Genomic DNA, 11,391 nt, shown 5'->3' on the forward strand with positions numbered 1-11,391 from the left:
AAAACATATTCCAATTGTCTGTCTGTAAATCATCCCCCTACTGTCTTAATTTAATTCAGCTTTCACACTTGTGCAAGGCAAGGCAACACCCACCTTAGAAAAACCATTTGCTTTAACTACCCTCACATGTGCTAATTAAGTTTGTTGTGCCAACCAGGTGACTTTCTAAAAGTATATAAGTAAACTCCTAACAGCCATTGCTGCTAGCAGCCATGCTTTTAAGCAGATATGCTTTTAAGTATATATGTTTCAAGTATTTATGAAGTTTAAAAAGAAGTGGAAAAGTGGACATCACCTACTGCTTCTGATTCCTGCTTTTGATCTACGTTGGAAAAGAGGATATCATCTATCTAAGACTGCACATCTCAACACTTAACTATTGCTGTGATGCCGCCTTTATTTTTTATATTTGCTGCAACCGCACTTATTTTCAAATTATGCACTTCCTTCCACCAGTCTCCTTATGTCTCTAACTCTATTCATATATCTCCATCTCTCCTTTCTTCCCCACTTCTCAGTTCACATGAACTCCTTTCTTACCTGCGTCCTCTGTCACCACACAGCTATACCTCCTGCACTAAAAAACACCCCTACAAATCCTCCTCACACATCCTCTTTCTATCCATGCTTCTCCTCCTTGCTTCTGGGGATATCTCTCCCAATCCTGGTCCCTGCCTTATTTCTACTTGCTCTCGTCCTCGCCTCCCACATACAACTTCTACTCCTTCTGGTGTTAACCCCTCCAACCTCATACCCATCCCCTGCCACACTCCCTCCTCTCTCCCTTTCTCCTGTGCCCTTTGGAATGCTCGCTCCCTCTCTAACAAGTTCCTCTCTGTGCATGACTTCTTTCTCTCTCACTCCCTGCTTCTCTTTGCTATAACTGAGACCTGGCTCACTCAGTCTGACTCTGCTCTGGAAGCTGCCCTCTCTTATGGTGGCCTTTCCTTCTCCCACACTCCGCGCCTTGATGGCAGGGGTGGAGGTGTGGGGCTACTGCTCTCCTCTCTCTGCCGTTACCGAACTATTCCTATTCCCCCCTCTCTTGCCTTTCCCTCCTTTGAGGTTCACACTGTCCAGATCTTCTCTCCTCTCCCTGTTCATGTGGCGGTCATGTATCGCCCACCTACCTCTACTCATCCCCCTTCTGCCTTTCTCTCTCACTTTGAATCCTGGCTCTCTTTCTTCCTCTCCTCAGACTCCCCTGTTCTTCTCCTTGGGGACTTCAATTGCCACATTGATGACCCCTCTCTCCCTTGGGCTTCCCGCTTTCTTTCTCTAACCTCTTCTTTTGGCCTTCAACAGTGGACTGCAGCCAGCACCCACAAGGATGGCCACTACTTAGACTTGGTTTTCACTAAAAATTTCTCTCTCTCTGATTTCTCCATTTCCCCTTTTCCTCTCTCTGACCATCACCTCATCTCATTCTCTCTATCTCGCTTCTCAACTTCTCCACCTCCATCTACACCCCGGTTCTGCAGAAACCTGTGCTCTATTCACTTACCTGACTTTGAGTCCACGTTACACTCCTCCCTCTCCTCTCTCAGATCTGCTACAGACCCTGACAAACTGGTCAGGAACTACAACTCTGCCTTGTCCTCCTCTCTTGATCTACATGCCCCGCTTTCTCTCGGCCGCACTCGCCCTTTTAACCCTAGACCCTGGTTAAATTCCCACACGGGCATGCTGCGTTCCTCCACTCGTTCCTCTGAACGCCTCTGGAGGAAATCTCATACTCTCGCAGTCTTCCTTCACTACAAATTTATGCTATCCTGTTTCAACTCTGCCCTCTCGCAAGCTAAACAAGCCTACTTTTCTTCACTAATCAACATGCACAAGTCTAACCCACGCCGACTGTTCTCTGTCTTTGATACTCTACTCAAACCACCCTCCGCTGCCTCTCCTTCCTCCATCTCCGCTCAGGACTTTGCTGACTATTTTAAGGAAAAGGTGGAATCCATACGTCAGAACATCCCCTCTGTTTCTTCCTCCCATCCTACACCTCTTCCTAACTCTCCTCCTGCCTTCCTTGACTCTTTTTCCACTGTCTCAAAGGAGGATGTGTCGCTGTTGATCGCCTCTTCTCCCTCTACCACTTGCCCTCTTGACCCCATTCCCTCCCATCTCCTAAAACCTCTTGCTCCTACTATAATCCCTACGCTCACGCACATTTTTAACTCCTCCCTCTGCTCTGGAACCTTTCCATCCTCCTTCAAACATGCAACAGTCATACCATTACTCAAAAACAGCAAGCTTGACCCTACCTGTCTTTCTAACTATCGGCCTGTCTCCCTCCTGCCTTTTGCCTCTAAACTCCTTGAACTTCTTGTATTCGCTCGCTTGCTCCATTTTCTCAACACCTATTCTCTCCTAGACCCTCTACAATCTGGCTTCCGTACTGCTCACTCCACGGAAACAGCCCTCACTAAAATAACTGACGACCTCCATGCTGCCAAAGACAGAGGTCATTACACTCTGCTCATATTACTCGACCTCTCTGCAGCATTTGACACTGTGGACCACCCTCTTCTCCTTCACATTCTCCATACTCTTGGCATTCGGAACAAAGCTCTATCCTGGATCTCATCCTACCTCTCCCATCGTACTTTCAGTGTCTCTTCTGCTAATACCTCCTCCTCCTCTATTGATCTCTCTGTGGGGGTACCCCAGGGCTCTGTCCTGGGACCTCTTCTCTTTTCTCTGTATACACTCTCTCTAGGTGACCTAATAACATCTTTTGGGTTTAATTATCACCTCTATGCTGACGACACACAAATATATTTCTCAACACCCGACCTTACACCTACTGTACAAACCAAAGTTTCTGAATGTCTCTCTGCTATATCATCCTGGATGGCCCTCCGCCGCCTTAAACTCAACATGGCTAAAACAGAGCTCCTCATACTTCCTCCCAAACCTGGCCCTACTACCTCCTTCCACATTACTGTTGGAACTACGATCATTCACCCAGTTGCCCAAGCACGCTGCCTTGGGGTCACACTCGACTCCTCTCTCACATTTGCCCCTCACATTCAAAACATTTCTAAAACCTGTCGCTTTTTCCTCCGCAATATAACAAAGATACGCCCTTTCCTCTGTTGCTCGACTGCTAAAACTCTGACTCAGGCCCTCATTCTCTCCCGTCTTGATTACTGTAACCTCCTGCTGTCCGGCCTTCCTGCCTCTCACCTGTCTCCCCTACAATCTATCCTTAACGCTGCTGCCAGAATCACTCTACTCTTTCCTAGATCTGTCTCAGCATCTCCCCTCATGAAATCCCTCTCCTGGCTTCCGATCAAATCCCGCATCTCACACTCCATTCTTCTCCTCACTTTTAAAGCTTTACACTCTTCTGCCCCTCTTTACATCTTAGCCCTAATTTCTCGTTATGCACCATCCAGACTCTTGCGTTCTTCTCAAGGATGTCTTCTTTCTACCCCCTTTGTATCTAAAGCCCTCTCCCGCCTTAAACCTTTTTCACTGACTGCCCCTCACCTCTGGAATGCCCTTCCCCTCAGTACCCGACTAGCACCCTCTCTATCCACCTTTAAGACCCACCTTAAGACACACTTGCTTAAAGAAGCATATGAATAGGACTGTGGCTATTCTGAACACATGGCACATAAAGCTTGGCCCCCTGCAGATGCACTTACCAGAACTCCCTCCTACTGTCTCTGTACGTTCTCCCTACCTACCAATTAGACTGTAAGCTCCTCGGAGCAGGGACTCCTCTTCCTTAATGTCTAAAGCACTTATTCCCATGATCTGTTATTTATATTATCTGTTATTTATTGGATTACCACATGTATTACTGCTGTGAAGCGCTATGTACATTAATGGCGCTATATAAATAAAGACATACAATACAATATGTGTGATATAGTGATAACGTGACCATAGTTTATTGTAATACACGGTAAATTATTTCATAGCGTGAGAAACAAGGAATACACTGACGTGTATTAGGATTTATGGAGGTGTAAAACATGGCTTGCCTCTTTCTGCTCCCCAGGTCTTTTGCCAGCCTAATGATTCAGCATGTACAGTATTACAGCATTTTCCATGGATTTTTGTTTACATAGTGAAACAAACGGTGCTTTGTTTATTTAGGAATAATTTACATCCCTGTGTGTTTCTCCAAAATGTTATTTTGTAGTGGGGTTTGCACATTTATTACCACTTTCTGCCGAGACATAAACATTATTTTAAGCAAGAAAATAAACAATGTTTCAAAAACTAGCCACAGCTTAATATTCAGTATATTGTTTTGTAGATGAATACTTGGTAAGTTGTATACTGTTCTATGACTATACAGTTTACTAAACTATGTAAACACGTGTAACTATCTCACACTTGTTGGCCATACAGTAGTTACTTGAATACATATTAGAATGTCTCTGTATGCTAATAATTGTGGCTTGTCCTTTTCTTTGAATTTATTGCAGTAGACTTTCAGCATTTCCCGTGTAATATATTCTTTAGCACAAAACTCACTGTCTCCACCACTTGACTGACAAATTGTTCTATTATCTCATTTATTTCCTGCTCCATTTGACTAAACAAATGTCCTGTGCTAGGAACATCTATTTGTGCAGACATTTTTAATCCATCTTTTTAAGACGAATTTTGATAATCATCATAATTTTCAATGTCGCTGCATTGAACTGGCTGTCTTGTCATCATCATATCTTCACATGTCAATGTTAGTATAGTGTTCTGTCCTTCGCCTGTCTTTAGTTCAATCATTCAAGCTGTATGTACCTATCTAAAGCAGCATGCTGTTCACACACCCACTCATGCACCAAGGCATGAAGAGCTATTCTTAAAAAACATGAACCTATAGAATTGTATTACAGCCCTGGAAAGCAGTGCAACACTTAGCATTATCACTGAATTGAAACACATGATGGTTCTTTAGAAATATTATTCTTCATGAGCTTTCAGCATCTCTTTTCAGATGTACAGTTAACAGTATGTTATATTGCAATGCATATTAAATTTTGCATATGGGACACTCATGATATGATCCTTTTTGTTTTAGGGTTACGGTGGCACGACATTGTTAATTTTTATTTATGTATTTACACTTCTCTCACAATAAACTATTCGTGATACAAAGGGGGTTATTCATTGAACATGCGGAAGTGCTGATTGGGGTCTAATTGAAATCAATTGAGTGCAGTAAGTGCTCCCATAATCATTATGGGAGAAGGAGAGGCTGAGTGAGCAGAGACTCTGACTGAGAACAATGACACAGAGTTTGAATCAGGGGTGAATTCCGGTGTCAGCTCCTTGTGATCTTGGGTAAGTCACTTTATATCCCCCGTGCTTCAGGCACCAAACAGATTGTAAGCTCTTTTGAAATTGTGTGCTGTGAGTCCCTTTGGGAGGAAAGCACTATACAAAGAAAAGTTATTATAAATGAATAACACCAACAGCTTCTTACCTGGCCTACAGTGGGGGAGAGGGGGGGTTGGGGTGGAGTAAGTGAAAAAATACCATTACTTTGCTTATTACTTGTACATGATATTACTTACTTGCTGTACCCAAGCTAGGTGCAGGTGTTCCCATTAACACAGAATAGCGGTAAATTTATGTTGCGACATTTAAAATGAGATTTAACGGGTCTCCATTAAAATAAATGCTGGCTCCATTAACCCTTTAACAGTTGCAATAACGGTTGTTATATTTAAGCAGCAGGCATAAATGATCCAGGAAGTCATTAAAAAAAAAAATCTGATCTCTTTTGGTCTAATGTATATGCAAGATATGTAATAGCACAATAATAACTCCCATAGTGAGTTTAAGTGAGAATATATACAGTAGTTAGACAAGTGTGTTTGTATATACTGTATATATATATATATATATATAGTTCTTCATGCAAGATCTATAACTTCAGCTGATGTGACATTGAAGTAATTGCATTGTCTCTTCACAAGTATGTTTTAACCCACTGATTGATCTGCAACCCCCTGTTTTAAAAAGAAATACCCAACCCTGTCTATATTATTGATCTCTGGTATGTTTAGAATAGCAAAAGTTGTTTTGTTAATTGTGTGCTGTTAATTGTCAAGCTTGTACTAGGCAGATTTATTGGGGGGAGGGTCATGTGACTGCTTAGATGTATAAATGTAATACCAGTTTAAGTGAAAACATTGGCAGGGTAGCATTGACATCTTAAATGATCATCTTTAAGTGAGAGTATATGTTAGACTATAGTATGACTAGAGGTGACTGGGGACTATATCTTTCTGCAAACTCTTCTACACAAGGCAACAAAGGTGAGCTTATTTGACCACACTATGATCCCATGCTTGTTAGCCTGCACTTTTACCCCTCCCCCCCACCATACACCTTATTTAATGCAGCCTCTCCCAACACTGACTGCACACAACTGTCCCCCACCCCTCAACCAACTCCCTGTGCAAACCCTGAATAGGTCCTAGCATTGCAATGCAGCAAAACATTTTGGCAAGGGAAAGGCATACCTTTGCTTTTTAGTCTGCACACACTCACTTGCCTCACAACAGCTTCATGCAACATTACCTACCTATGTGATAATGAACCTGCTATGTATTTCAACTTTCTTCTTTCTTCTGGCCTCATGGAAATGTTACTTTCTCTATCCATTAAAATCCCTTCCCTCATGGCCCACACCCAATATCATCATCTACCCTGGATTACTCCAAAGCCTTGCACTATCTTCTGAATGTTGGTGGATAACTCTGAAAACCAGCACACCAACCACCGCTCACTCTAATGGCAAATATCACAAATGTACAACTTGCAAACAACTACTCAAATTTTTACTCATACTATAGTATTACTCTCTTTAGCAGGCGATATTGAACCTAACCCAGGCCCTCCCTTTTCAACTCTGTCCCATACAACAGAGAAAACCCCCTTCAAATTCCAAAAAAAGTTGCTCATATAAACATCCGGAGCCTGCTGACCAAACTGGACGAACTAAAGACATGGTGCCTTATGCATAAACCCAAAGCCATCATTCTCATAGAAACATGGTTAACCCCTAAAACCCTTGATGCAAATATCGCCATTCAGGGATACTCCATTTCTAGGAAAGATAGGTCAAAGAGAAGAGGGTGTTATTTTATATTGCAGACACCTTACAATTCACCCTGTTAAATTGCCCCCCCCCCCAAGCCCACCCTCTTTTGAAATTATAGTTAGCAAAATCTGCCTCCCCTTTTCTAAGCCTGTCCTGATTGCCTGATTGCTGGCCTCTACCACCCCCACCTAAAGCCCCACTACAATCTCTGACTGATATCACACAATTTCTTGGCTCAATTTTCTCTCTGAATGAGAAGAGTGAGTTGCTAGTTCTTGGGGATTTCAACTAGAATTGTCTCGACCCTAAAATCAACAAAATCCAGATACAACTCAAGTCACTTCACCTAATGCAACACATTTCCCAACCCACACGGACAAACCTGAAATCTCCCAACCATTGCTAGACTGGATTCTCTCCTCTAATCTCAGCAGAATCCAATCCTCTGGCATCCTACCTGACATTTTCAGTGACCATGCAAATAGTGTACTGTGTAAAGAAAATCCTATCACCCCAATCAAGCCCTAAAGTTCTTCTCACTTGAACATTTAGAAACTTTAACCCAGAACAGTTTCTGGCTGATCTTAGCAGCTGCCCTTGGTACAAATAGACTTAATTCCTTACCCGATTCTGGACTCGAATACTTCCAATCCGAGTTTTTAAAACTCTGTGATACCCAAGCTCCACTACGCAGAATAAGAGTATGGGGGCCCACTTTCCGTGGGTTACAACTGACCTTACAGCTAATCTAAGTTTCTCAACTTGGTGCCTAGCCATTGTCAAACCGATAGCTTCCCTAGTCAACTTTATTCTGTCTGCAGGCCATATCCTTAAGACCTGGAAAACTGCCAGAGTTGTCCCAATCTTCAAAAGTGGGGACATAAACAGATTTGGTTGGTTTTAATCCACAGGGATTCATTAAAAAAAAACAAAACATTGTATACAATGGATAAAAACACTGTCTCAAACTACAGGCCAATCTCTCTTCTCCCAATACTATCCAAAGTCATGGAAAAATGTGTTCACTCCCAATTAAGCAATTACTATACAAAGACATATTGCCCTAGCCAATTCAAATCTGGCTTTTGCCCCAAACACTCCACAGTAACTACCTTGCTAAAACTGTGATGATGCTCGGCTCTGATCAGGAAGCGGACCCGCAGGGCTGAGGTAGGGATGCCAATTAACCGACCAGAGCCCAGGGACAGAGCCTTGTTAGAGTAACCATGGTCGTAAGCAGGCAAAGGGTCAGGACAAGTGGCAGTGGTGCAGAATCCAGGCAACAGGCAAAAGGTCAGGTCGGCAGGCGGAAGACAGCAAGGTTGGGTCACAGTCTGGGGTCAGCAACAGGAATTTGAAAGGAACAGGGAAGCCACATGGATAGGCAAGCCACACGGAATGCTCAGGAATCGGAAGGCTCAGGAACTAGAGCCCAGGGTGGCAAGGAACAGAACAAAATGTATACAATGCTCAGACAAGAACTGGAAGTCACTGGCTGCCGTTTAAGCTCTTGAACAGGTGCAGCCAATATAGCAGGCTGCCAGTAATTAAAATGTATACAGCAGCCAGGTAGGGTGGGGTCCAGGCAAAGCCTGGACTGGAACCCTTACAAAAATTTTGCAAGGAAATCCAGTGTGGAATGGAACTGGACAACTCACTGGTGCAATATTTCTAGATTTTGCAAAGGTTTTGATACTGTTGACCATGTTATCTTGCTTAACAAACTCCAATGCTCTGGAATGGGGAAGCATGCTTTAAACTGGTTTCATTCCTACCTATCAGGTAGATCCCAACATGTGTCTATCTTAGGCCCGTAATATAGTGGTGTGCGTGCCTGTCGGAACGCTCGTGCATGTGACGCACACTTTCTGTGTGTGTGTACGGTCCGTGCTACTGTGAGCGACAGGCTTGGAAGGTACTGTGTATGTCACTGTGTGTGTGTCACTGGGGAAGCTGTGTGTGTGTGTGTGTGTGTGTGTGTGTGTGTGTGTGTGTGTGTGTGTGTGTATATGTATATGTATATATATATATATATATATATATATATATATATATATATATATATATATGTGTGTGTGTGTATTAAATTAAAAAAGACATGCTGTGAGAATAAATGTATTAATATTGTATACACACACACACATTGCGGTAGCGGCACTAATACTTACTTTTTGGAGTCTTCACCGCTATCGCCCAGCTCCACGCTCACTGCCGTGCACGGCCCTAGCATACAAAGTGCTGGCTAACCAAAGCCAACTATAACTGCCACGCACAGTGCAGTGTACGCACCAACTATATTACGGGCCATAGGCTCTAACTCCAACCCCTTGGATCTCCCCTGTGGTGTACCGCAAGGCTCTGTTCTGGGGCTCATACTCAGTGTTTATCAATGATCTTCCTACAGCTTGTAAGGGAGCTTCAATACACATGAAAGCAGATGACACAATCTTATATGCACACAGCCCTAGCCTCTCCGAACTTGTAAAACATACATCAAATCTGACTTTTTGAGACCTGGCCTAACAAACCACCCTGGGGCTACTACCCCCTTCATCCACCACCTCTGACCCCAAGAAACAGGCTATTCAAGTTGAACACCTTCATTGCCTTAGAGGTTAGCCGCTAAGGTAATGAAGCTGTTTTTATTTAATTTTGAATACTAGTGTGCATGAGCAGTGGGTCTCCGGAGCAAAACCGCGTTGATTTCAGGTCCAGGGACTCCCTGCTTCCCGAGATACAGGCCCCTTTATGGGGTGCCAGTATCCCCATGTAATGTTTAAATGTCCCTTGTCACATGACCGGGATATTTAAACGCACAGGAGATACCATCACCCCATATCTGATCCTGTATCACGGGAACAGGGGGTCCCCAGACTTGAAATCAATGCAGTTCTGCTCCAGAGACCCCATGCTCACGAACACTAGTATTAACATTTTTATAAAAACACTGCGATCGATTGCAAGAGATACTGCTGCGGCTCATCTGAGTCTAACACATCGCCGGTTTTTCCCTGGCTTTTTCCTGGAATTCGACGCACTTCACCTGATGCATGCCGCATTCATTTTGCGTTCTCAGCCACGGGTCATGCGCGGTTGACGCGCGGTTGATGCGTTTATTGAGAATGGTTCGGATTTAATAGGTTGCAATTCTTCGCGTGTCCGCCAGAGGGCAGCTATTCATGAATTGTAATGCGCATGCGCTTCAGTAATGTGTCAACTTGCAGGTATTTTGTTAAAAAAAGATACCACAGTGTGCTATTGTAACTTGGCCTTGAGACTGAAGGAAGAGGTTGCAAAAATGTATTAATTTAGGCTTTTCATATTAAAGAAAGACAAAGACCAGTTTCGGTTACAGTATTCTCCAGAGACCCGCCGCCCGCCATGAGTGTTCAAGTGCAGCCCGTTTTCCAAAAACCCGACAGAAGTTACGCGTATTTGATATGGGCCGCGATTAATGCAACAGATGATAAGATTGCAACAGTTGTTCAAATGTATCAGTATTTTATCGAAAACTATGACTTTTACAAATTTTCACCAGCTCCTCATACGTGGAAGCGTGCAATAAGGAAAAGGTTATGTAGTGATCCCTGTTTTTATCGTATTGAGCCACAATTTGTTGGAGGATATTGGTGTGTATCACCGGCTTTTTCCTGTATCTATGATCATGCAGACGGCAAAAGGCGAAGGGTCGTGTTAAAACCAACTAAGAAACGACAGTCGCTGCCAAGCAATGCACCGGCACCGGCTTCAAAAACCGGTCCCACCGTCAGTGACAACCCTGAGCCTGAGTCGGATTTCGCGTGCCATTTCGATCAAGCTTGCATGTACCTAAGCAATTTCCAGCCTCATCAGCTGACTACAGGTGGACTAGTCTCACTGCAAACTATCGACGTGGATGATCAAGAACACTGGACTGGCAGTGGACCGGCGCCGGCGCCAGCTGATTGGGAAATTCTATGGTGAGTATTGTTGCCGTATTATTTTCTGTGTTTTTTTAATTTTTTTAATTTTGACAATACAGTATCAATATCGATGCGATTCAAAAGTCAAGCGATTCTCCTGTAAGCAATATCATTGGCTGAGCGGCTTCTACAATACTATACTGCAGATACTGAACAATTGGTGGAACGCTAGGTGCATGCGCATTGGAACCTTCTTGAAACGCATATGCATGTCATTACATTGACGGTAGGCGCATGCGCATGTGAACAGGAGACACCCCCCGAGAAAATTATTGGTGGGACTGGCTGGGAACTTCTTTAGACCATTACAGTAAAACTTTTCTTTTTGTTTTTCCTCAGAAAAGAAAGCGGCTAATG

Source organism: Ascaphus truei, chromosome 16, assembly GCF_040206685.1.
Source record: "Ascaphus truei isolate aAscTru1 chromosome 16, aAscTru1.hap1, whole genome shotgun sequence".
NCBI classification, from domain to species: Eukaryota; Metazoa; Chordata; class Amphibia; order Anura; family Ascaphidae; genus Ascaphus; species Ascaphus truei.